General features: G+C 49.9%; 1 protein-coding gene across 5 annotated transcripts in view; it reads left to right on the top strand.

Annotated features, from left to right (window-relative positions):
* The first annotated feature begins 15212 nt into the window (after positions 1-15212).
* Positions 15213-23753, top strand: part of MYOCD (myocardin) — a 272267-nt gene continuing 263726 nt past the window's right edge. For 3 of the 5 annotated variants that reach the window (XM_085306853.1, XM_085306845.1, XM_085306844.1), the window contains exon 1: positions 15213-15334. The gene's annotated coding sequence lies outside the window, so the exon portion shown is untranslated. The remainder of the gene's footprint in view (positions 15335-23753) is intronic. The other 2 variants (XM_085306849.1, XM_085306848.1) reach the window with 1 other exon arrangement.

Raw genomic sequence — 23753 nt, 5'->3', positions numbered from 1 at the left:
TTTTTTAACCCTTGGGACCATTGCAATGCTTTCTTAGGGTTCTGACCAGCTGGCATGGGATTTCCAGCCAATGTTTCTGTTGTTGATGAAATAACTAAATGATAGTGTGTGTTTTCTGTAGTCTAATGAATTCTGGCACTTTTGTCTAACCTCATGGCACCATTTTACCTGCACAGTTCAGTATTTGGAGCTGTGACTTCACTAAAATCTGTGAAATTCTGTGAAGTTACAAAACTAATACCCTCACAGTCTTACGAGGATTTCTTAGAAAGTGAACAAAAAACTCTGAATCTTATCTGAGGTCCTTATCAATGAAGGCACAGGACTGCCCTTTGCAATTTCAGATGCTGTATCATTTGAGCAGCTCACATTTTTGGGAGGCATTTCAAGGAGTGGTTCTGGGGTCAGCAGGAAATGTCTTGACTTACGGATCTGATTCTTGTTTTGGGTGAGAGTGGTCCTAGACTAACAGACTTGTTGGCAGAGGAGCAGAGAGATCCCAAAATTTAATCCCTAAAGTACTTAAAAGAGAATGATTTGTGTGTTTTGCCAACTTACCTGTTGTCATGATTCAAATTTAATTGGAAAACAGTCTGTCAGCCTATAGTATGGTGCTTGGCTTAGTTGGGAAAGATCTTGTGTTTAAATCTGGGGCATRATCTTCTGAAATCTGGGAATAGTTCTCTCCATTTGCACTCCTGGATGCAAAAGTTATCCCTTGTTTCTCAAAGTCATCTGGAATAACAGTTGTGATTTATTGCTGCATGTTTTGAGAGCACAGAGGCCATAAGCCATGAMTGGATTGTGAGAAGGCACAGGAATCATCCTGAACCTTTAATGTTGCAGAAAACRTACCTGTATTTCTCAAAATCACAAGATATGGTGCTACAGGGACTAAGTGAAACAGGCTTTTCTCCTTAAAGCCTCCTTTGCATGTAAGACGTCCTGCTCTGAAACATTATCTAGATCCTTAAAATTACAAAGCAGGCTGTTTTACAATGCTCTTGTGTGTTGCCTGTGGCAGATACTAGAATCACATCCAAGAAGGAGTTTCCTATGAAGAACTGAATGCAGAGCAAGGACCAAGGCCTCTTCCAGGACGGGCGCTCATTCCAGCTCCCCAGGTAGCCACTGTTGCCATATCGTGTGTGGGCATCTCCATCTTGAAGGAGAGTRGTGCAAGATAAAGGTAGAGTTTGCTGGAGGTGCTCTCATTTGACAGTGCAGCACCTGTCAGGGAAGGAATTTCCCATCCCTGTGTCTGATACTGAGCCAAGGACTTGCCCTCTGGTCTGACTGACACTATAAATACCAAAACCTGTCTCCTGCATATGGAAAGCCTAAGCTGGTTTGCAGCTTCCTCTGCTCTTTTGTCTGTGTGTTCTGCTTTCTGTGCTCCTCATGTCTATGTGCTCTCTATTAGAGGCACATGGCCTTTCCTAGTGTGTTAGAACCTGTTACGTGCCAGTGCTGAGATACAAGCTGCTTGCAAGTGACTTCCAGTGAATTAGGAAGCCAGATTCAATCTGAACTCATGTGAGGCTGTGGAGGGGTATGCAGCTGAATACCACTACAGCAGCAGACAGCCCTGGAACAAGTGGGTTGCCTGGAACAAGTCTCCCAGCCCTTTGATAATAAATGCTAAATTGCAGTCTAATTTCCCCCTAATGCCTCATCTTTCCAGCTTGTGAAGATCACATACAGTAATCAGCTCCAGCTTAGAGAGTCATTATGAAACCAGCATTGCCTGAGGGTTGCAGGGAAATGTGCCCCATCTGGCCCATTAATGCTTAAGTAACACAGAGTGATGTAGAGTTTYGTTAACTAATTCAACCAACCAATAACATCAGCTGTGTCATGCAAGAGATTTAAAAGTAATATCCCAATACTGTGAATAGACAAGTGAAGATGTTTATTTCTGTGACTTTACCCTGGATGATACCAATGTTTTGATTTTTTTGCTGACATAGGGGTGTGTATTATGTGGATTATCCAGTGTTTCCTATAGCTTAAGTTTTATTAAATGAGCAGATTTATGTGTAGATTAAAGATGACATAGGACAATATGAAGAGCTTAGGTGGCTCAGCAACCTACTCAGGCTTCTTGTGAAGGTAAAGTTGTAAGGATAACCAGTCTAGCCAAGTTAAGAAGCAAAATTAGCAGAAAACAGAAGACTTTGCAAGCAAAGCAGCAAAMATAATTAACTGATTTCAGGCAAGGGGACTCCCCCAGAGAGTCCAAGAGCAGGAGAGGGCACTGGGAGGAACAGGTCTGTCCTTGTATCATGAAGGTGTGACACTGTAAGACTGGTGGTCATGGCTGCCCTGTGGCAGGAGGCACTGAGGGATGAAGAGGATGGTGTTGGGAATGCAGTCAGAAGAGTCTATAGTTGGGATGCTCTGCATCTGTCTCCAGTACCTAACTGACACAGCATTGCAGAGCATGTGCAGGTCTTTGTCGTAAGACCTTTGTCCTTAAGGTGCTTCAAGGCCTGACCAAGTAGAGGAGACAACTCTCTGTAGCTCAGGAGTGAAAACAGTGGTCAGCAGCATCATGTCAACAGCCTGTTACATGCTTCCTAGCAGAGCACAGCATTATATCTGTCATCAGTAGCCCCAGCTGTCCAAAACTGCTTTACTAGCTGCCCCTTACGCCAAGCATACTCCTGCCTGCCTTGCCAGCACTTCAGAGGCAGTTGTGGCTTATGTAGACTGCACAAAGCTGAGTCCCAAATGGATGAGTGGGTGGAACAACTACCGCAAGCTGAGAGCATGGCAGGGCTATGTCCTAGTCTGCTGCATAGCTGATGGGGATATGACACTGCAAAAAGCTGAGATAGACTGGAGTTAGAATTCCCTTGGCAGCACACAGAGCCAGGGCCAAAAGCCAAGAGCCTTCTGATTTGGAGATGGAGGAGGCTTTGCCAGGAGTGATGCTCCAGTGCATTTAGCTTGTGCCTTCTTACCTTGGTCAGTGAGGAAGCCAGCATGGGTYTGTCACTCCTTTGTGTGACTGCAGGCCAAACAAGTGATGCCTAAATTCTGTGTTGCTTCCTCTGTACTGGATGTGAGTCTGTAAGATTAAGARGAGCTTAGGGATAGTCTGGCATTTTGCAATGTTGGATTGCAAAGAACTCTTTTCCTCATTCTCTGTGGAGTCCAATTTAGATGTGTGCTTCTGAGATTAAAGGAGAGCCAGAGGCAGTGGGGAGAAGCCTCTTTTTCTCATGGAAGACCAGGCAGGGAGACTGTCTGATGGGCCTCAGGACATGTGAAAGACTTTACACCACAGCAAGGTCTTGCAGACCAGATTGATGTCTCAGACATAGCTGGGACAGTGTGCTTCCGGAAAGCAGGCAAAATGCAGCTTTGGGAGACAGGACCTGATGTTCAGGCCCTTAGGTTAAATGCCAAGAGATAATAAAATCCCAGCTCTACTCCCAGAGCCTTCCACAAGATTCAAGCTGTTCTGTGTACAAGGGCCAAAACAAATTAAGTTCAGTGAGACCTCTTCTCTCCAGAGGCACTTCCTTCCCCACCATACACCAAGGTGTGATGCACACTGTTCTGACACACAGTGATATGGCCTCCATCTCCTCCTATAGACCATAGGCCTACTCCAGCTTTCCTTCTCTTCTTTTGCTGCACGGGGTTGGAGAAACCAACAGGACAGACCCAAAGCCACCAGTGCTCTTGTGGAAATGCACATGAGGCTACAAGAGTGTTCTGCTGTGTCTATCACCGCTAAGCATAACACCAGTACCATCAGAGAAAATAGAGAAAAGATCTGGACTGCTCAGCCCACTGGATGTCCCCACATACCTTGCCAAAGTGATTACCTTAGCGGTATTCCATATCTGCCATGCCTCCACCACCCAACTGCAGWGGAAGATGTTGACTGGGGAACAGCATGATTTTGTATTGCATTGCAGCCACCAAGCCCTCTCTGTATGGCCAGAAGCAGGAGTGCAGGGTACCATRACTGAGAGTATGACCTTCCCACAGGCTACAGAGGGGAAGATGACCAGCCAGGAAGCATCCACCTGCCCTCAGCTGCTCTGCTGCCCCACTGGTAAATGGCTCTTGGTCCTTGCTGGGCTGTCTGGGTTCAGCATGAAGAGAGTTCAAGGCCACTTACTGCCTTTGGTACAGCCATGCCAAACCCCACAGCCCAGCAGTCAGCTCTGCAGCCTGCATACTGAGGGACCTGTGCCCTGCAAAGCCAGCGCAGGCTGTGCTCTCGGTCTAGAGCCTTGCAGGAGCCCAGACTTGACCCTAGATGGCAGCCTCCACCACAGGTTCCCACCGGGCTGCCAGCTCAGCCTGCCTGGKTGTCCCTCCTTCCTGGCTGGCACTGCCTCAGGCTTGTGCCCACCTGGGCTGCAGGACAGCAGGACACAGAAGGTGAAGGCTGGRCAGCTCCGGCTAGTGTGGCTGTGCACAGGGCCCTAGCCGCCATGGGAGCAGTAGCCTTYCCATATGTCATGGGCAGTGGCACTGGGCCTCAGACAAGACCCCACAGCCACCCATACCCCCAACCTCTGTTGCCATGCCTGCCCAAGCCYATCTCAACATTCTTGGCAACCTCTCCTTGTGCCCTCTGGATCATCAGCCCTGTCGTCATCCCCCCGCCTCCCTCCTCACCACCGGCCTTAGCTGTTCTCCTCCATGGGCCTTCTGAGTGCTCACAGCTGCTCCAGGCTCAGCCCCAGCTGGAGATCCCAGCCGGAGACCCCAACCTTTCTCTTTCCTTGCTGACAGCTTGCAGTGTTCCCAGCTCTGTGACCCTGTGGCACGAGTGCCAAGCAGCAACTGTCACCCCCTGCCAAAGCACACACCGCTCCCCTCGGAGAGGTCGGAGGGAGAGGGATGCAGCCCTGCTGCTGAATCAGCTCTGTTGTGGGAACTTCAGCATAGCCCTGACAGAACTTGGGGCATCCCCAAGGCCTGTCTTCTGCTGCTCCTTCTGTTCCCATCCCCCTTGGCWCTAGGGCCTCCAAGCTGCCTTTACGCCTTTCATCTCTTCAACAGCTACTTCTCCGTGCCACCCTCTGGCAGGTTGCCCTTCCCTCTACACCCTCAAAACATGTTCCCATTCCCCCTATGGCAGCAGACTGTGCGTGTACAGAGCTGAAAGATCCATGGCCCTTTTAACCTACTCTGCATGCTTGATTTCAAGGTTTGGGAGCGTGGATCTGAGGGGTGTTTGTCTCAGAGAAGAAGGCAGCAGGAAAAGACAGGAAAAGGGGAATAAGAGTGAGAATGGTGATGGAGAGGGTGTTACACAAGTCAGGCAGGAGGTGTGCAGCTGCCAGGGTTGGGGCATTGCTTATACCAGAGACATTTCGCCTGTCTCTGAACAGGGCCTAAGGGATGGTGCCTGGGAAACAGGCACCAAGTAGCTGTGCATCCATGGCACAATGGCTGGTATGCTGCAGCATCCCATACCAGGCAGGACCCTCTGCCCTGGAGGCTGTTCCCATCATCTTCCCCAGACCAATACTTCTCCARCCTGGCCTTTATATTGCAATTCAGCAGCCTGAGGGACATCAGCACTACCAGGGACCCTGCCTTGACAAGAAAGGCACAAAACCTTGGGCCAACTCTGCTTCCCATCCTCATACCTCTTCATCAGCTGAGCTCTAGCCACGGCTTAGATGGCTGAGGAGCTGCTGCTTTTTGCCAGTTCATCCATCCCAGGACCTAATACAGGACTTCAAGCTGGCACTTGACATGTGGTGATCCCCAAACAAGTAAATAGGGCCGTGAAGATGATGTGAAGTTTCAACAGATACACCCATCCCTGTCTAAGGGAAAGACATGAATATTTCAAGAGCAGCCTCTCTTGTTCCTGCCTTACCTTGAATACCAGTGAAAATGGGCTCTAGGAATCCCACAGATCCGTATTTACTGCCAAATTTTCATCAGCTTGGGAGCAGCAGGACACAGCCCTGAGAAGAAAACTGCTCCAAGACTTATCACCCTCCACTTGAGCACATCTAGCTGAGCTACACCTTTGTCTTCCAACAAGAGATACCCTGGCAGGTAGGGATGTCTCCAAGCTGTGAAGAGTGTCCCTGCTTCCTTCCGTCGAAGGGACTAATTCCYCAGAAAGGAGCAATTCGCCATACTTCCACTCAGAGAATGCTTCACTCAAGCCCCGGCTCCCTGTCCTGCCTGCTTGACATGGTTCGTCTGGTACAGGAACAGGTTCCTCAAAGATCCTTGCGAGCGAGTACCAAGACTGCTGTCCTCATTTTAGGGATGACCTACCTGTCATCTCTGTAACCTCCTCCAAAGAGCAGGCTTTGATATTTATCACAGGATTTCACTAGCAACTGTAGTGTGTTAAGAGACTACATACATGTTGATGTATGATGATATAGACAGCCCTGAACGGATCAATCTTGAAGGCGAGCAGTGCTACGCACTTAGTAAGCAGCAATTATATGCAGGCTGGCAGACCACCTCATATGCAGCTATAATATCTTGGTTCAGGTATTGCAGTACCTCCCGCTACACTGAGTTATCCTCACTGCCCAAGTTGCTCTTTTTTCTTACCAGGGAGGCAAAGCCAGCACCTCTTTGCTCCCAAATGGGCTCAGGGGTCCTCAGAGCCCTGTGACCTGCTGTGTGAAGTGAGACCCCAGGATCCCAACTCTGCTCAGAACAGWCCCTAAATACAAAGCTACTTCCCTTAATTCCCAGTCATCCCATCTGCCTCCCTGAAACTCACTGGGGAAAGACACATTTCATCATGCAGTTTGCAGTTCACCCCTCGACCCAGTGCTTGTTTAATTCAATCCCCCCTCTGCCTTTATTTATGGGCCTTCATCTCCTGCACGTCTTTGCCCTGATGGACGGCATTTGTACATGTCCTTCTTATCCAGAACATGGAGCTTTGCAGCCACTTCTCTATTTACTGTAATTTTTAGCTCAGACACAACCAGAACTCCCACCCTGTCTGGGCGTCTCAGTGTAGAAAACAAGACTAAACTATTTTGGGATGTTTTTCCCTTTTCCTCATACTTGGGTGCTTTCCCATGTGGCTAAGTCTTTGGAGCCTTGGGGAGGGTGAACCTGTTTCGCACACCCTTCAAGAGCTGCCTCTGCACCTTTCCACCCACTTTAACCCTCCTCTGTCCATGTACACCTCCCACACAAGGAACCTCTGTGCTTCAGTTGGTTTTTTGGAGGGTAGAAAATGTATCCAGTGTCAGGAGATGAGCTGGGAATGTGACAGATCAGAACAAGCCTCCCAGACTCCATCATTGCACCATCTTCCTGTTAGCCTGTCTGGTTCTCATCATCTCAAGATGTACGGAGCTGGCATTTGCTGATGGCTGCCAGAGAGCCACATTTGCCATTGCAGGAAACCTTGTATTACTATCCAAGGCAGGATGCAAACATTGATTTGAACCCATTTGTCTGTGGTCTGAGATACCCCTGCGTACAAAAGAGCTTGGAAGATGCACCTTTGCCTTCAGTGCTTGCACTCACACTGTGACCCTTAGTGTATAGCACTCAGCGCCCTGCAGCCAGGCTGCTGCTGGGGGAAAGATAAGCAAACAGGGGAAGCAATGTGCAAACTCACCCCTCTCCTGAGACAGTCGCCCAAACCCGCTCTTCACAGCCCCAAGCGCAGCATGCACTGACAGGCACCCTTGCAGCTGCGGGCTGTAGTCCTGCCTGCGTCCCATTCCTCTGCTGAGACGGATGTGCATAAGCACTGGGAAGTTGATGCCTGACCTTGGCACACGCAGCGGGTAACAACCAGCACACCCAAGAGGTGCATGCCTTTGGCTGAACTGCCCCGCACCTCGGACACGCTGCACTGGCTGTCTCTGTCACAGCCAAGGGTCTCTTCATTGAAGTTTACTTAAAAATCTAATAAAGTTTTTAAACTGGAAAAATCTTTATGTGGAGGGTTCGCTTTGTTTAAAGGAAAAGAACCATAAAGATAAAGTTGTGCCTGAGAGGCGCTCCCCTCCCGCTACTAGGGCGAGGGGCCGTGGCACAGCCCTTCCCACCCAGCCCGGCTGTGGACGGAGGAAAAGCTTGTTTTCCTAACAAGAAGTTTGAAGATTAAAAGGGGAAAAAATCAGCCATTTGGAATCCTCTACTGACGCTGCAAATACCCTCGTTAATAGATATGTCTCGTTTTGTTACCTCATTTTAATTAATCATTAAACAAAGACAGCTGCCAAATTTTGGCTCTGGCTCTGAGCCTACAACTGACTTGGAGCCCTTGAAAAATAGACTATTTATGGTGCCTGGGTTTAAAGCTTAAATTTCTTGTATAAACTTTACCCTTCCTAAGAATAGCGTGGGGAGTGTATTGCTGGCTGCATCTGTGGTGCCCYGCGCCCCAGACACTGGACCCCGAGCAGTCTGTGGACGCTGCCACAAGGCTGGGTAGGAGCAGCATCCCTTTGGATACAAATGGCCCCATTTTGCCACTAAGGGGGAGGTTGTGCTGGATCCAAGGTGTCCCTCATACCAGCACTGCCCTGTCCCATGGTCTGAGTTGGGGCAGGTGCTGTCAACGTGGGAGGCAGGTTGGCATTCTGCCCAGCCACTCTCCCATAGTAGAGAGAGCTGTGAGGGCAGGGAAGTGTTGGCCTTTGGGCAGAGCATCTTGATGCAGGGAAGCATCCTGGTGTCCCCCAGTGCTGGGCTGAGGACTAAGGCTCCTCTTGGAAATTAAATTTATACACCTCAGAAACAGGGCAGGACATGGGGAGCCTTGGTGAAAAACTGACATGGGATTAGGTCACAACTGCTACTTCTAATCTCATCACCCCAGGACTAGGGTTTCCATCTCCACTTCATATATCCACCAGATATCASGGCCCTTGAGCCTTGTTTTGTGGTGGCTGAAGTTTCTAAGGCTGCCCTGGAGTGGGGACCTGGGGCTCCCATGCCTTTCTTTGGACAGTGGTTTGTCTGCTCCACTGCCTTTTTCCTTTCTTACATCTTTTAAATTATTTTTCTTGTTTTGATTTTTTTTGGAGGAGGAGGGARCAGTTTATGGCTCAAGCCAGCTCCAGAGACTATCTACTGTCGATCTGCCCTTGGGATCCTCCACATGTTACATGGCCAGGAATTACAGTGACAACAGATGCTCCTGGCTGCAGCAAACCGTGCATGCATGCCTGTTCTCCGAGGGCAGGGAGACGGCAGCTCACTGGGAATGTCCCCACCCCAAGCACAGGTTTTCACAGACAAGGAAGAACAGGAAGAGCAGCCCCAGTGTGGATCAACACACTTCTAGCTGGCCAAYTTGTACAGTCCATACGGACCTCCTATCCCAGGTGATGCTCATGGAGTGCTTTACATTAAAGCAGGGACTGTGAACTTTGGAAGGCACGTGTCCCGGCCCACTGCTTCGAGAGAGCATGTCCTGCTGCAGAGCATATGCTGCCTTGCTCTCCTGGCCTCCCACAGGTGACTGCACAGACACATGCACATGCAAAYACACCTACACGTGCACTTACACCCACAAATGAAATGTGTCAGAATTCAGTGCGAATCAGTCCTCACGCACAGACACTATCGTCCTGCTATAAACCCCATCCTTGCACCCAGAGAATTGCGCACACAGTTGGAACAAATGCATTTGAACCTGGGCCTGCATCCTCTGCCAAGCAACTGGCTGTACCATGCTCAAAGCATCCTAAGTCGTTATTTGACCATCTCACTCTAATACCAGCTTCTTGACTGTGAGGGAAATCTCAGCTCTCCATCAGGAGGCACTGCATCTTTTCACTTGCGGGCCAGCCGATCCCCAGTGAGGGGTGTGTTGTTGCACTTTGCAGCCCTTGGCTAATAGCTCTTAACATTGTTTTTAAGCTGCTGTGCTGAGAGCGCCAGAGCTGTTCCTTCCTCTAGAAGGTTGTTGGGTAATTCCTCTTAAGCGCCAGCGGGCTCTGCACTTTGTCAGCAGGAACGGTCCATGGCCCACAAGTCCTTTTCAGGATCTCCAGCCTGCTGTGAGCTCCCTTGGCTGCCAGGCTGGATTGCAGATGGGAAACGGCACTTTCCGAAGTTGAAATGATCAATAAAGTCCTGGTGCATGTAGTGCACATCTGTCTGCACAGGTGAAATGTTAGTGGGGTTGTAGCAAGTGCATGGTTGGAATCAGGCTGACTTCATGGGCTAATGACTGCTTCGACTGGGATTGATTAACCTTTTCAGTACCTAAGAAACAGCTGAGTTTTGAGGGCTGGGAGAACACAGTGCCCTGGATGGTTGCTGGCTCTATGTTGATACTTGACAGAGAGGCAGACCCAGTTGCCATTGCTGTCAGAGTAGCACAGCAGCACCAGCTCCTGCACGTGTCGGAGACCCTGGAGCATTTCCCCAGGCAGCCACCCTGGCACAAAGTGTGGCCAGGGCTGAGCCCAGCCAGCTGTGGGGCCCTCCCAGCCTGGAGATGTTTATTCGGGGCAGTCTGTAGCCGTTCATCTCAGCATTGCTGCACGCAGCCCGCCACTAGGATCTGCACCGGCAGTTCTCGCTGACCTGCCCCTCCTGCCATGGAAACAGAGGGAACGGGGCCAGGCTCCAGACAGGATGAACTCCTCCAGCTGTGTCTGGGAACCCACAGCTCATATTTCACCCTGCTCCCAGATCTCCCACTCGGGTGACACCAAACGCGTGTCACACATGCTGGAGGCGAGGGCTTATGGCCCCCCTGCTGCCAGCACAGTCTCAGCCCCTGAGCCTCCACCCTCTCTGCCCTCCATCTCCCCACGGTGCTGCTTGGAGCTCGCACTTCGTCCCAGCCGGCAGAGGCTGTGCTGGCTGGTGCAGGCTCTGCAGTCCCCCCGTACTCCCTTGTCTGGAGACGGCTGCRCAGTCTCCAGCACCAGACCCTCCCCTTCTCCCCCCCCCCACTACAAGTTAAATGGTTAAAATAAGTAGTTTGAATACACAGCCAGCGTAGTRCTGAGAGGCTGAAGCTGGATGGAAAAATAGCCTGGCCTAAGGGGAAACCAGGGACTTCTCCCAAGTTGTTCCACATATGCACCACAGATGCCCCAGGCTGCATCCTCAGTGCCTGCCTGGATCTGGGGAATGCTGGCTGCACCACCGCCGTAGTGCACCACTGCCTCCACTGGGCATTTCACACCTAGCAAGTACCCCCACTTCTAGTCTCCCCCCATCTCAACTAAAGTCAGAGCACTGGTGGACATGCATCCCGGTACAGCCATGTTGCCTCCAAGCCACCCACTTGCCCCACTGCCATGACCCACAGATCTGCAGTGCCAGCAGGCAGATGGGGAGGACAGATGCACTGCATGGGCAGAGAATGATCCCAAGCATCATCAGACTGCACCGCTGTGGCCAGGAGAGGCAACTCAAGCCTTATTCCAGCAACGTGGCAGCACGGACCAGCTGAACTGCTGTGCCCTGAACCAGCTCGTCGCCACAGGCTGCACAACCCAGACGCCAGACCTGAGCCTCTGCTGTGCAGTGCTGTCAGCACGCCGCACTGATAAGATAAACTGAACACGTATGGAACTGACGAGGAAAGGAAATTCCACCTTTGGCAAGATCGTGTTATCGAGCCGCCTGCTGACTCTGCCTGACCCCGTTACACTGCCAGCGTTCAGGCATCTCTCTAAAAACTTTCTGTGTAATGGATCTATAGCCCTTCTGGCTTGCAAAAGCTTCAGGAAAGCYACGGTGCCTATATTCATACGGATACCCCTAGGCCTGGGGACTGCCAGGAGGGAGGATCTGGCAACCCCACCCTCAGGAGCAGACCACCAGAGCCCTCTGCAGCCTTCACAAACTGAGAGCAATGTGGCTGGGTACCACCAGAATGCAATGTCCCAGGGGTCCTGCTCTGTCAGGCTGCAGAAAAAGSGACGAGAAGCCCAGTGTGGCCAGGCTTCTACACAAGTTTGCTGCGAGAGCTGGGCTCTCCTCCTGGACTGAACTGGGAATTCATAGAGCAGCATGTTGCGGGAAGGTGGTCCTTCGGCTTTCCCCTTGTCCTTGCCTAGCACCCAGGACTAGGGTGGGATTTCAGTGTCAATATACCATTAATAGATCTCTCCTAAGCAAAGGGACTGGATGTAATATGAAATTAACTTCCCTCGGGACCATCATGCCAGTTAAATTGTTGTGATAGGCCCTGTCCAGTCTCCAGTGTAGGTACCTTCTAGATCAGGAGCTGCCAAATGCAGCAGGCTTGTGCCACGGAGACCTGGGATTGGTTTGCCAAAGAGCAGGAAGGGCTCCATTTATAAGCTGTCAGATAAACAAACCTGGTGGGAGACCAGGATTTATGGAAGAGCTGCCGAAGGGCTGGGAGGGAGGGGGCAGACGGAGATCTTACTGCTATATTTGCCCTGCCAACAACTTCTGCACAGACTAAAGAGACATGTTTGTTAGTAAGAACAGCAGGTTCACAGCCGGGTGAGTTTACGGCGAGTAGGATATAAATAAATAGAAGAAAAAGGACTTTCCCCACACAAGGAAGCATCGTTCTGCCTGCCTTGGAAAGGCTGCCTTTAGGCTTGATGCTGGTCAGAAGAGGGCTCTCTTCTCACCAGAAACAAGGCCATGTTGATTGTTTTCTTCAAGGAAATTACCTGCTGGTGTCAAAAAAAAACAGAAAGTGAAGGGTTTTTTTGGAAGCCTAGATGTTTGGGTGATGGGACTGCAGCCACCATCATCCCCAGAGCCCATTACAGCCCCAAGAAGTGGCACATGCAGGGCACGTATGGGTTAATAGGGGTTGCTGCCACTGAACAGAATGGCCATTCTGCTTTTTATTGATGAGGAGGAAGCACCAGAGAGAGAAAGTGTAGGACAGAGTCAGAAGAAGCACTTGCAGTAGGAACAAAAAAACTAAAAGAGCTTTGGGGCTCAGTGTTAATGGGGAAAGGAGTTGAAGTCTGAGCAAAGACACTGCCTTTTGTCTGACTTCTCCTGTGTTCAGAAAATAGAATTTCCTTTTCAGAAAATCCTTTTCTGAGAATCATTTTCTGAAAAAAGGATTGCATCTGAGAAGACCCTCTCTCCATTCAAGTTTTCTTCCTAACACGAATAAACTGCAAAACTGCAGATTTCAGCCAAGGCCTGCGATCAAAAGGGGAAGCATTCATGTAAGAGATATTAGAGCATTATATATGTGCTGCATTGGCATGGCTTTGCACAAGATAGGCTAGCATAAACCCAGAAAAGGAGTTGCATGTATCATAAAGTGACACAACTAGGGCATTGAAGCGTAGATGAAGTCAGACAGCATTGGTCAGTGCTTCATTCTTCACTCCTGAAGATCAAGGACTAAGGTTGGAGAAATCGAGACCTTTGCGACCTGTTGTGCAGGTCCCATGGTGAGGATGATAATAAAGAGCAGTTCCATTCCCCAGATGAGGCCATGGCTCTGGGACGTAGGGGAACAAGCTCACATCCATCCCCTTCCCTTCCCCTCCCCTCCTGGCACAGTGCTGCTCCCCAAAGCTGCTTTTTGGTAGTCCTTGACCATAGCTGGTTGCTTCTTAGTGAGAGGGTCTGTGGGGTGTAGGGCTGTTGTGGCTGTATGGGCACAGGGCTGTGGTGTTTCACACTGACCCAGGGCAATGATGGATGTACCCTAAAAGAAGGTAAAGAGGGACAAATTCTGACCTGTTCATAGCACAGGACCCCTCTTGTCAAGAGAGTTCTTGATGCACAGTCATGCCTTTCTCTACCACGCATGTGTGCCCAGGATTTTACACTGAATATGTGGCATGCCTACTTGKTTATCAGCCTCCAAGCAGAGATCTCACTGCTCTGACTGCATTTATTTCTAAAGAGACCAAACACCCTACTCAAAAAATGCCAGGCTGCACTCATAAACCTCCCTATTGCTCTGTTTTTCAAGAAGATAGACTGCCAGGTGTCCCAGTCAGGCCAGGAACTATGACTTAGGACAAGAGCTGAAGATTTTCCAGCAGCAAATCCCAGCTCATCAAAACCTGGGCAGTTTGCTCTGAAAAGGGGACCAGTTACTCTGATTAGCCAGGCTGACCTTCCTAGGCAAATGGAGGTGCACCTAGGACTGGGACATAAGCCATCTCTGAGTGAGGCTGGCACTGGCACACAACTCCTTACTGGTTAGGTGGAATCCCTACCCAGCTCCTCACTACATGAGGTAGGTCTTTTCCAACTGCAGCTGCTTCCACATATAAATACTAATGTATTTAATGGGCTGCTAAGAGAGGGAAGGTTGTTATCCTTTCAGGAGACAGGAAAAGCACAGCAAAACCAAGACACTCCATTCAAGTCTGTGCTCTGTTGCAGTCTGATTTAAAGCAGGTTGCAAAGGTGTGGGGGTCTCAGGCTCTGCGCTGCACATACTGAAGCTAAGCCCTCTGAGAATAGCTAGGGAGTGTCACAGGAGAAAGCCGGCAAGTTTGCAGTGGATGAGAGTGGGGAGCTGTCTCTAAATGCGTTCCACAGAGCCCCAGTGCCTTTTGCATTTCACCAGTGAGTTCAGGTGGCTCTTTCTAAAAGGATGAATGATGATCTCTGAAGCATTTCTACTTCAAGGCAAAGAGAGAGAGAGAGAGAGAGAGAGAGAGAGAGAGAGTGACCACTTGGGATATTAAATCAAGGATTAAAAGGCAGGTGAAGGAGGAGGCAGCCCAAGGCAGAGCAGGGAGTCTGCTCTGGAGGGACATACACATCTGAAAGGAAGGCTGCAGCTACTGCTGTTATCTGAGCCCTGGCAGAGGAGGCTCCTCCTCTTCCTTAACTCTTGCAGAGTCAGAGAGCAAAGTCTGTGGTCCTGGGCTGCAGCTTGGGGCTGCCTGCTTTGCTGCGCGCTGGATGGGGGTAGCGCTTCATGCAGGGAAGCTCCAGGGCTGTGTGCTGATGGGGGACCACAGCCTCGCGCTGCTGGCAGGGCTGTGAGGTGGGGGACCACCCTTACTAATACACTCTAACGCTCTGCTCACACTCCTCACACATTTGGATGCTCTTCCCACCCCTCACCTTGGGCCATAGCTCTGCAAGGTGAAAGTCTTCCCACCAGCCCCCTGCCATGGCCCACCGCAGCCAAGAACGTGTGCCAGGCAAGCCCACGGCCTTCTTTCCTCTGCAACACGGGCTGCAAGAAGTTAATTTATTTTTGGAAAAGCAGCTCTCAGAGTTTGTCTAATTCCATCCGCACCAGCTCCTTTCACTCTATTTTAAACCAGTTCTTACTGTGCTTCAAGTTTATAAAAACAATCACTGCTCCCTGATAAAAGCAGCCCTAATCCTCGGAGAAAGCAAGGAGTCACAAAAGCCGCATCTCCTCCAGGAAACTCTAGCTCAGCTGAAAAGTTCACAGGTAATTTGCATTTCATACTTAATGTCTTTCTGTTCTTATAGCTGCTTTCTCATATGCGTGTTTAGCTATATAGGCACATGGCACTTACATAAGTGGCATCCAGTTCTCTAGGGAGATGGAGTGCGGTTAGGCGTTATTGTTATCTGCTGCTTACTCTTGGGTTGTTGGCGGGGGCCTTGGTGGCCAGTGCATCTGGCAAGTCTTGGACTATGTGCAAACCTACATGAATCGTCCTGCTTGTTTGGGAAAGAGTACAAGGTGCATTTTGTGAGTCAGGAGCTGGCCCACCTGGAATTCCCAGCAGGGAAACATGGAAAGGTTCAGTAGCTTGCTTTGCAAAGGAAAGATGATGGTGAAGGGCCATGTGAGGTCTTCCCGAAGGCCAGGCTCTTGCTTTGTTGCAGCTGTTTAAAGGCTGCTCTGAAAGTTATTTTAATCCCACTACCCGATCCTGCTCTAGACATCATCCCTCCCTGTAGGTCAGCCTATATGATAGCACCCTGCTTTTGTACTTTTATTCCTGGTTTGATAAGAGGATAGTGTCACAGCTCCATTAACTGTGGAGGGTCATTCTGATTACGCAGAACCCTCAGCCATTTAATGCAGTTTCTCCATGACTCACCAGTGCATCCCACTAAAACTGTTTAGAAAAGCTCCCAGCATCACTCATGCTCAGAAATCCAGGGCATTTACGGACCACTTCATTTCTTTTAAATAAATATATTGCAAAATGTTGCCTGACAAACTACTGAGCTCATTTGTTGAACACTAAAGCCCTCAGAAAAGACTTTGTCTTCCTTGTGCTGCTGTTGCTGGGGTTTCAGGGTTAATACTTTCAAAAGCCCCGCCTTGGCAGCACCTAAATGGTTACATTTCCAAGACAGTGAAACTGTGCAGGGAGAGGGGATGGGACTCCGAGTGCATTGCCAGGATGAGACTTTGCTGATTCTGTCCTCTCCTTGCAGGCTGCACGGCTCAGCCCTTGTGCGCTTCCTCTCTCTGATTATCACAGCAGTCTTTAAGGCACTTACATGTGTCTGGGAAAAGGGGTGAAGTTTTGGGTTTTGATGTTTTGTGCTTTAGCTGGTGCTCTCCTAAAATCTGTCTGGGACCTGGACAACTTTCTCTACTGCCTGTTGATAAAACATACATCACTTCAGCTCTCAGTAAACAGGAAAAAAAAAAAGAGAGAGAGCAGGAAAATGAAAGTTCTTTAGAACTGAAAAACCTGGTTTCTTCTGTAAATGCCATATGTCAGGTGACCTGAGGGACAAGCACAACCATATGGGATATAGGGACCACACATCCCTATCTCTGGTGCTGCTCTGTCCGTGTGTTTTGGTGGTCTAGTTTGCGGAGGAAGGGTAATGTGGTTGCTGTGTGGTATATGCAGGCTAAAAATAGTTTCCCTCTCATGCTCCATCTGAATGGGCGACCACATATGACTGTACATGGATTTGTCTGATAGTCCCATTTCAGTTTAAGAGACAAAATATCTTAGTTATGGCTTTGTTCTTCAGCTAACAATGGGTAGCTAAAAATATCTGACTTTGTTCCACTCAATAAAGTTCTCTCAAGGGGAGACACTAATGTTACATTTTTGCCAGATTCATGTAAAACTCAGCCAAAAAAAATTCACATTTTTGCCAACAACTTTTCATAAAGCATGTAACTAGCAAAAAACTTCACACTGTTCTGCGAGTGGGGCTTTGCTCTCTGCTGTGCAACAGCATCCTTGGGCTCGTGGCTGCCCAGCTCCCTGGAGGCATTCGAGGAGGGCAAGGCCTGGCTATGAAAGAGCCTCTTCCTCCTCCTCCTATTCGCACCCTCCTGGCTGGACCATGTTGCTCCCTTCCATGAAGGCTCGCACGCTTCCAAGCCTGCCACTTCCACGCAGACCAGCATGGTTGGGCTCAGCGGGTATGCGGCTCAGTGCCATGACAGTGGTGAGGCAGGGCATCACTGCCTGCTCGTGCCTGGCTGGGGAAGAGTGCCCAAACACTGCCTGTGGCAGCTGTTTGGTGGTCGCTGTGGTCTCGCTCCAATTTCCATATTTCCCGTTTTATGGCAGTCAGGCTTGGAGGCCAGCCAAGCCGGCCTGGTCCCGCTGTGCAAGCACTGTGTGTGCATTAAAAGCCTGGCACAGCCTTTCTCGACTTGCTTGCTGCCTGACAGCCAAGAGGAAACTAGCAGAGACCTCACTGGGCTGGCACAGGCTCCWCAGAGAGGAATATGATGGGTTCTCCCGCACTTGTCCCCATGTCCAACTAAATTCTCCACCTCCCCACTGCTTCCACTGTCCCCAGTGCCTCCCCTCTGGCTGCTGTGCTCCACCATTGGTAACTGCATCCAGACGATTGGGTCAGTCAGGAATGGCGGAGGCTGGGGTAGAAGAGAAGAGGTGCTCGCAAAGGGGGATGTTCTCATTTCATGATAAAGCATGGYGAAGGCAACAACTACAAAGCTATCTGGCAAAGCGTTCCCATCCCTTATGCCCATGGTGGGCTGTTCTGGTCAGCCTGCTTTTTGGGTAACACAGCATACTCCCTCCTGCACTGCCTTGTCTAGGCTTTGCAGCTGGTGGGCAGAGCAGATCTGGGGGRCTCCAACTGAGAAAATCCCTCTTTCCACACTGAAAGTGGTTTTGCTGAGTACACAGCTGCTCTGCTTGTAATATGCACCTTGCTTTCCAATTTATAAGTGTCCAGGCTCAACTGTAACTCATTTTGCTTTAGACTGGAGAGCTGTCCACCAGGTATTTGTTGAGTGGGACCAAGTCTCATTTTGCTTTGTCTAGCATAAGTAAAAGAGATTGGGTTTCTTATATCTCCCACTGTACAATAATTTTCCAGTCCGCAAATCATTCTTGTAGCTCTTTTCTGAACCTGTTCCAGTTTTCCAGCATTGCTCCTGTTGGAYAGACACAACGACCAGTAATGATGTGCCTAATTCTAGATGTCCTTCTCTGTGTTATATTTACTTTCCAATCCGTAATGCCACATCAGGAACTCCTTTTCAGTTGGTCTCACTGTGCCCCCCGTCCTGTGACCTTGTCTTTTCTCTGGATTCTCTTACTTTTGGATGTGTCCATGTTAAACTCTATTGGGRTTCAGGCTCCTGTGGTAGAAAAGTTTCAGGAGAAGCTTAGAGATGGACAAGAAAGGAGTTTTATGTGTAGGGGCAGGAATGATCCTTCTATGGAAAGAGTTCAGAAGTGCTTTTGATGCTCCTGAARGGTAAAGGCAGGAGTGGTTCTGGAAAGGAGAACTGCCATAGTCACTTGGTGAGGGTTGGCTTATGTGGGTTAAGGAAAGGCCAGTGGAGCTGCTTTTAATTGCAATGAGTAGCTGATAGGATCTGATGGGGGAGGGATGCAATCAGGGAAGTAGGTCAGGAGAGGACACTACATGGCTTTTCCACCTGTTGTGGCTGAAGCAAAGCCTCATTTGCTTGTGATTAAGTTGGCCCCTTTASCACTATGGGCATGAAGTGGTTTGGTCTGCAAGGTGTGGAGGACCTGTCTCCTGCTCAAAAGGCTGAGGTTCCAAAGATTGGCTGCCTATCCTGGCAAAGACAAGTGTGTCTTTTGGGAACAAGACACTGGCTGAAATGATTMATGAGGGTTTTGATGCTGTAGTATTCATGGAATGTACCTGCTTTATTTCTTGGCCTTCTTACCTGTTATTGGAGAGAAACTAAGTTAATGTTCTCGATATYAGAAGATGAAGAAGTCCAACCCTTTGGTGAATACATCAGCTGTGGGTCAGGCCATGCAGGCCATAGTGGAGGCTCACAAGCCTCTCCAGCARTCAGGGAACCTTATAATATGACTAGGAGTGGCCTCAACACTATCAGGCCGTATCTGAGGGGCTATTGGAAAAGAACGAGRGCCATGTGTCAGACAGAGCAGTCTGGCAGGCCAAAGGTCAGTTCTCTAGGGTTGGGAGCAAGGGAGCAAGAAATTCATTGCTGAGTCTAGCTGTAATGTCACTGAATCTGGACATACTTTCTCAGGGCCTCAAGCCCCAAAGCACCAGCTATGAGTTAGGAGTACCTTGGACCAGGGATACAAGAAGGGGAACGAGAGCCCCAACCTGAAGAGCAGGGAACTATGGGGATGTTGGTCTGCAGATGTGAYGTGGTTTTGACTGGATTGTAAGTCACCTCCCCACGTGCCTTTGAACTCCATACAAGCTGATTGCGTTTGTCCATGAGCACAGGCTGTCGGACACATATGGCTGCTAGCTGACACTGGGCAGTTTGCAGGTGTCTCCCTGCTTCCTGGGACTCAATATGTTGTCCCACAGCGTCCAGCTGGGGGCCTCATTCATGGTGCAGCCACAAAGATTCCCTCTCCTGTTGGCCTCTCCTGTTGGTGCTGACAGGTAGTTCACAAACAGAGCACAAGCCCTTGCACCCTATGGACYCATGTGCTCAGCAACTAGCTCTTCTGGCTGCCTGTCTGTAGCCAGGAAAGCAATTTTCATGGGACAGGYAAGGAGAGGGAACCTCCATACTAGTCCTTCCTTCTTAACCARCATCAAGCTGATTTTGACTCTAGATGGCTATAGTGCAAGGAATGCAGTCAGGGAAGGCAAGGAAAGACCTTGTGACCATATCCAGGCACTGATACCTGGACTGGAGAACAGTCTGGCATTGCAGACCCTGACTGCTCTGTACTTCAGCATCTACCTTCCACCAGCTGCCAGGAGATGGATGGCTCTAGCTTACAGGGGGAGTGGAGGAGCTGGGGTACTACACATAGGCAATTGATCCAACCACTGGAGGATACTCCTTTGGGACCTTCTAGCCACCTCTTGGTGTCTGCATGGCCCCAAGGTGGAATCTCACTATTAGGTGTTTATGCATGTGGTCTCACAACAACTTGCTGTTGTTATCTCTTATCTCATGAGCTGGTGCTACTCATTAGATGCTGATGGTTTAATTAAAGCTACAAGGTAATTTCTGAGAACTTCAGGTGGGGTCATTCTGCCTGGATATTCAGTCTCTGTTCTGTGTGTGCTGCACATGGCTTCCTGGTCAGCGTACTCTTCTCCTTGGATTCATGGAGCACATGGAGATCTGCTGTCGGGATTGTTTCCMTATCCAACCACTGGTGCTTGGCACGTGATCCTAGAGCCAGAAAACCAGTGCAGTGACCTTCACACTCCTCTTCACCTGGGACCTGCCTACATCCACCCCACCATGTGTCCGAGACATACAGAAGCCACCAGCTCAGTGCTGTCTCTATTGTCTTCCTGGAGAAGGCACAAGGGTAGGAAAAGCACATGTGCATTCTCTGACTCATGATGATTTGTGTCCCAGCCTCAAACCAAAAATAAAAGCTACTTGCATGGGCATTGTTGGAACAGACATGCAGGGCTTATCAACTGTGGCCCAGGAACTTCCTGACTTTTGACCTCATCCTGAGGGTGACATCCACAAGCATCCTGCAGTTAGTAATGGAGCTGTGCCCTCTCTTTGGATATCAGGGTGCAGGGTTTGCTGCATCTCCTGCAGGGCTGGCAGTCAGTCTCTGGATCCTCAAAGCCTAGTGTGCTGTGGGTGAGGTTGTCTCCTCTACAGACAGAGTTCTGTCTAAAAGAGCAGGCAACCTCCCAAACAGCTGATTTTTGCTAGGAAAATGTTTGTCTACCAGCACACTGTACAAAGTGATTCCTAACATCTATCTCTGGGGCACCTCCAGTTGGCCCATGAGCTCACAATGAGAGATCAATGGATGCATTCGCAGAGTTGGGCAGGAGTTCAATGAGCTAAAATAAAATCTAGGCTAAAATGAGCAGATTTTCCCACATATCCCTCAGACCAGCCAGAGAGTAGCCCAGCCTGTTGCACCATGGAGGGGAGGACACGCAGACACCCTTTGTCCATGGTCTGGATTTGATGTCAAAGAGGTCATGGGWTCCCTCATTCCAGCCTCTGCAGAAGGGCAGGGAAGGAGGGGCCACAGCTCCTCCCTGTATACCCCAGAGCAGATTGGAGCTGGGGTGAGAGGATCCTACACCAATCTCTGAGCTGCTGCTACTGCTTTGAGCATCAGCACCTCCATCATGGGGACAATTCTGCCCTGGCAACAAGCAAATACTGYGCTTCGTGCCACCTGGGCTGGAGCCAGCAGAGACTCAGACCTCCCCTAGTCCCCTGGACAGGCAGCATGTCCCCCAGGCAGGCCCTGAGAGAAGGAGGAGCACGGCAGTGATTTGGAACTGTAAAGTGCATTTCCTGCTGGCTTTTCTTCTTCCCCATTCAGGGGATGGGCAGCTTCCAAGCCTGCGGAGGAGTCCTGGTGTGGCAGGTGTGCCCATCCTGCTCTGTGCCAAGTCCCCTGATACTGTTCCAGGGCTGAGGTTGTCAGTGGGAGGTTCAAAATGGTTCTGTATCTCCTGAATTCGTGGCTGGCAGACGTGGCCTGGTATTTCCCTGGGTCATTCTCTGTTAGCCTGGGGCACTGCATGTGGAAGATGTGTTTGCAGAGAACTATCTGCTGTCACCTTTGAAGGCACCTTCATTCTCTTTCACAGTCATGACCTGTCTTGTGTGCAGCCCCAAAGTGATGCTATGACCACTGTCTCTGCAAGTTTCCAAATTTCCCCTAGAGCCTGGTAYAGGGCTCTGGCATCCCAGCCCCCACTAGCTCCTGCTGTTCTCTGCATCTATTCTGACATGGCACAGTACAAGTAGCAGGAGACTGTGGGGTTGCCCCCATGGAGCGGTCCCAGCCTCAAAACCCTCCTATTTGGGTTTCAGAAATCAGGTGTTGGACTCATGATAGTTCTGCATTTGGATCTTCAGTGGTGTCTGCTCAAACTTTGAGCACGGTGCCTGGGGAAGTTCCTCATCACCTGGAGTGCCTGAGAACTCAGTTCAGGAGGAGGGAGGATCTTGGGTTTGCACTCTGCAGTTCTCTGAGCATCATCCAACCCAAACATAGACTCTGACCTTTAATGAGGAAGTCTACCCAAGTCTCTCTGTCTGTTAGCAACATGAATGGGGTCAGACTGCCATCAGCCTGATACTCTTCATACCCAACAGATAGCTGGGGGCTTCACACACACCCGTGAGCTCACCAGATGCCTGTCTAGGTTGGTCTTCTGTCATCTTGCAGTGTTCCCTTTGTAATGTTCCTCTCATCATGTTAGAGCTTGTGCTAAAGCCATTGGTGCTCTCTCTGTTGGCATCAGTGTGAACTCAGGATCATTCTGTTTCCTCCATGCCACTGCCCAGCCTTGTCCTAGTCTCACATGGAGTAGGTGTAAAGGGTTGTCTGGAGAAGAACTGGTGTGGATTTGCTCTTGTGCAGGGGAGATTAAGGAAACATGGTACCTGCAAAACACCTCCAGCTTTTCATTCTGGTTCACTCTGGTTCAGTTCTCCCTCTCTCTTCCCCAGCAGAATGCCCATGCTGCACAGAAGGCTGTTCTGCAGGAAAACTGTCCTAGTGCCCTCCTCAGAGCTGTCACCCAAGCACAGCAGCTCACACCCAGCTTCTGTGGCCAGTCCAGTCCCCAGTGAGAGCCCAGGGCCTCCTACTCTCCTTATAGCCCACCATCCCCATTAACTGCAGAGCCAGTTTCACTCATGTCATTTCTCAGGCCTCCCTGGGCCAATCCAGCCAGCCACACATTGCTGTGGTCAGTGGCAGGGAAGAGAAAGGAGTGACTGGAGCCTATTCAGGATGGCAATCTGGCAAACCCTTTTTAGAGGAGCACTTCTGCTCTTACAATGAGTTTGTGAGCAACAGGGTGCTTCCATTCTGTGCCTCCATCAAGTAACATAGCATTTTGMTCCCAGACTGGCTGAGTTTTGCACCGTTTCTGAATTTATAAGAGCTAAATTGCTGCTGAGGTAGGGCACACGGTGAGGAAGTCAGGCTGAACTTCTCCCCATAGGAGGCAGATCAGAAGTGAAAGCTCAGCAAGTTTCTGGATTTTTCCTATAAGGTCTTGCTGAAATGCAGAGGGACCTGAGAATGAAAGAGCTGAAGAGAGCACATGGATCCCATAGGGTGTGGAACAAGCTCCAGTGCATGTCTGTGCACGATGTTCCCTATCTGCACTRTGGGCTAATGCAATAAATCAAAGTGGATCACTAGCAGGAGGCCTGTCAGAGCAGGTCGTGTCACAGGCTTTGACACTGGCCAGCCAGCTGCTGGACGGGGCATATGGAGTTTGTTTAACCAGCAACAGTAGCACATATTGCTTGGGTCCAACCGCTCATTTTGCAGTGCAAGTAACAATAACATCTATTTGCAGTTGATGGAGGGTTGCAGTGCCATTTGGGATTTGCTGTCAGCTCAGGAAATGTTCCTGTGAAAGTCTTTTCCCTCCCAGTGTTAGAAGAAGAGGCTTGAGTCCTTTCTGAAGTGGCACAATGAATAATATCTCCCAAGAGATGTAGC

This window comes from Rhea americana, unplaced genomic scaffold, assembly GCF_003343005.1.
Source record: "Rhea americana isolate MKP2758 unplaced genomic scaffold, rheAme1 scaffold_249, whole genome shotgun sequence".
Lineage (NCBI taxonomy): Eukaryota > Metazoa > Chordata > Aves > Rheiformes > Rheidae > Rhea > Rhea americana.
This window is presented reverse-complemented; position numbering and strand designations above follow the sequence as displayed.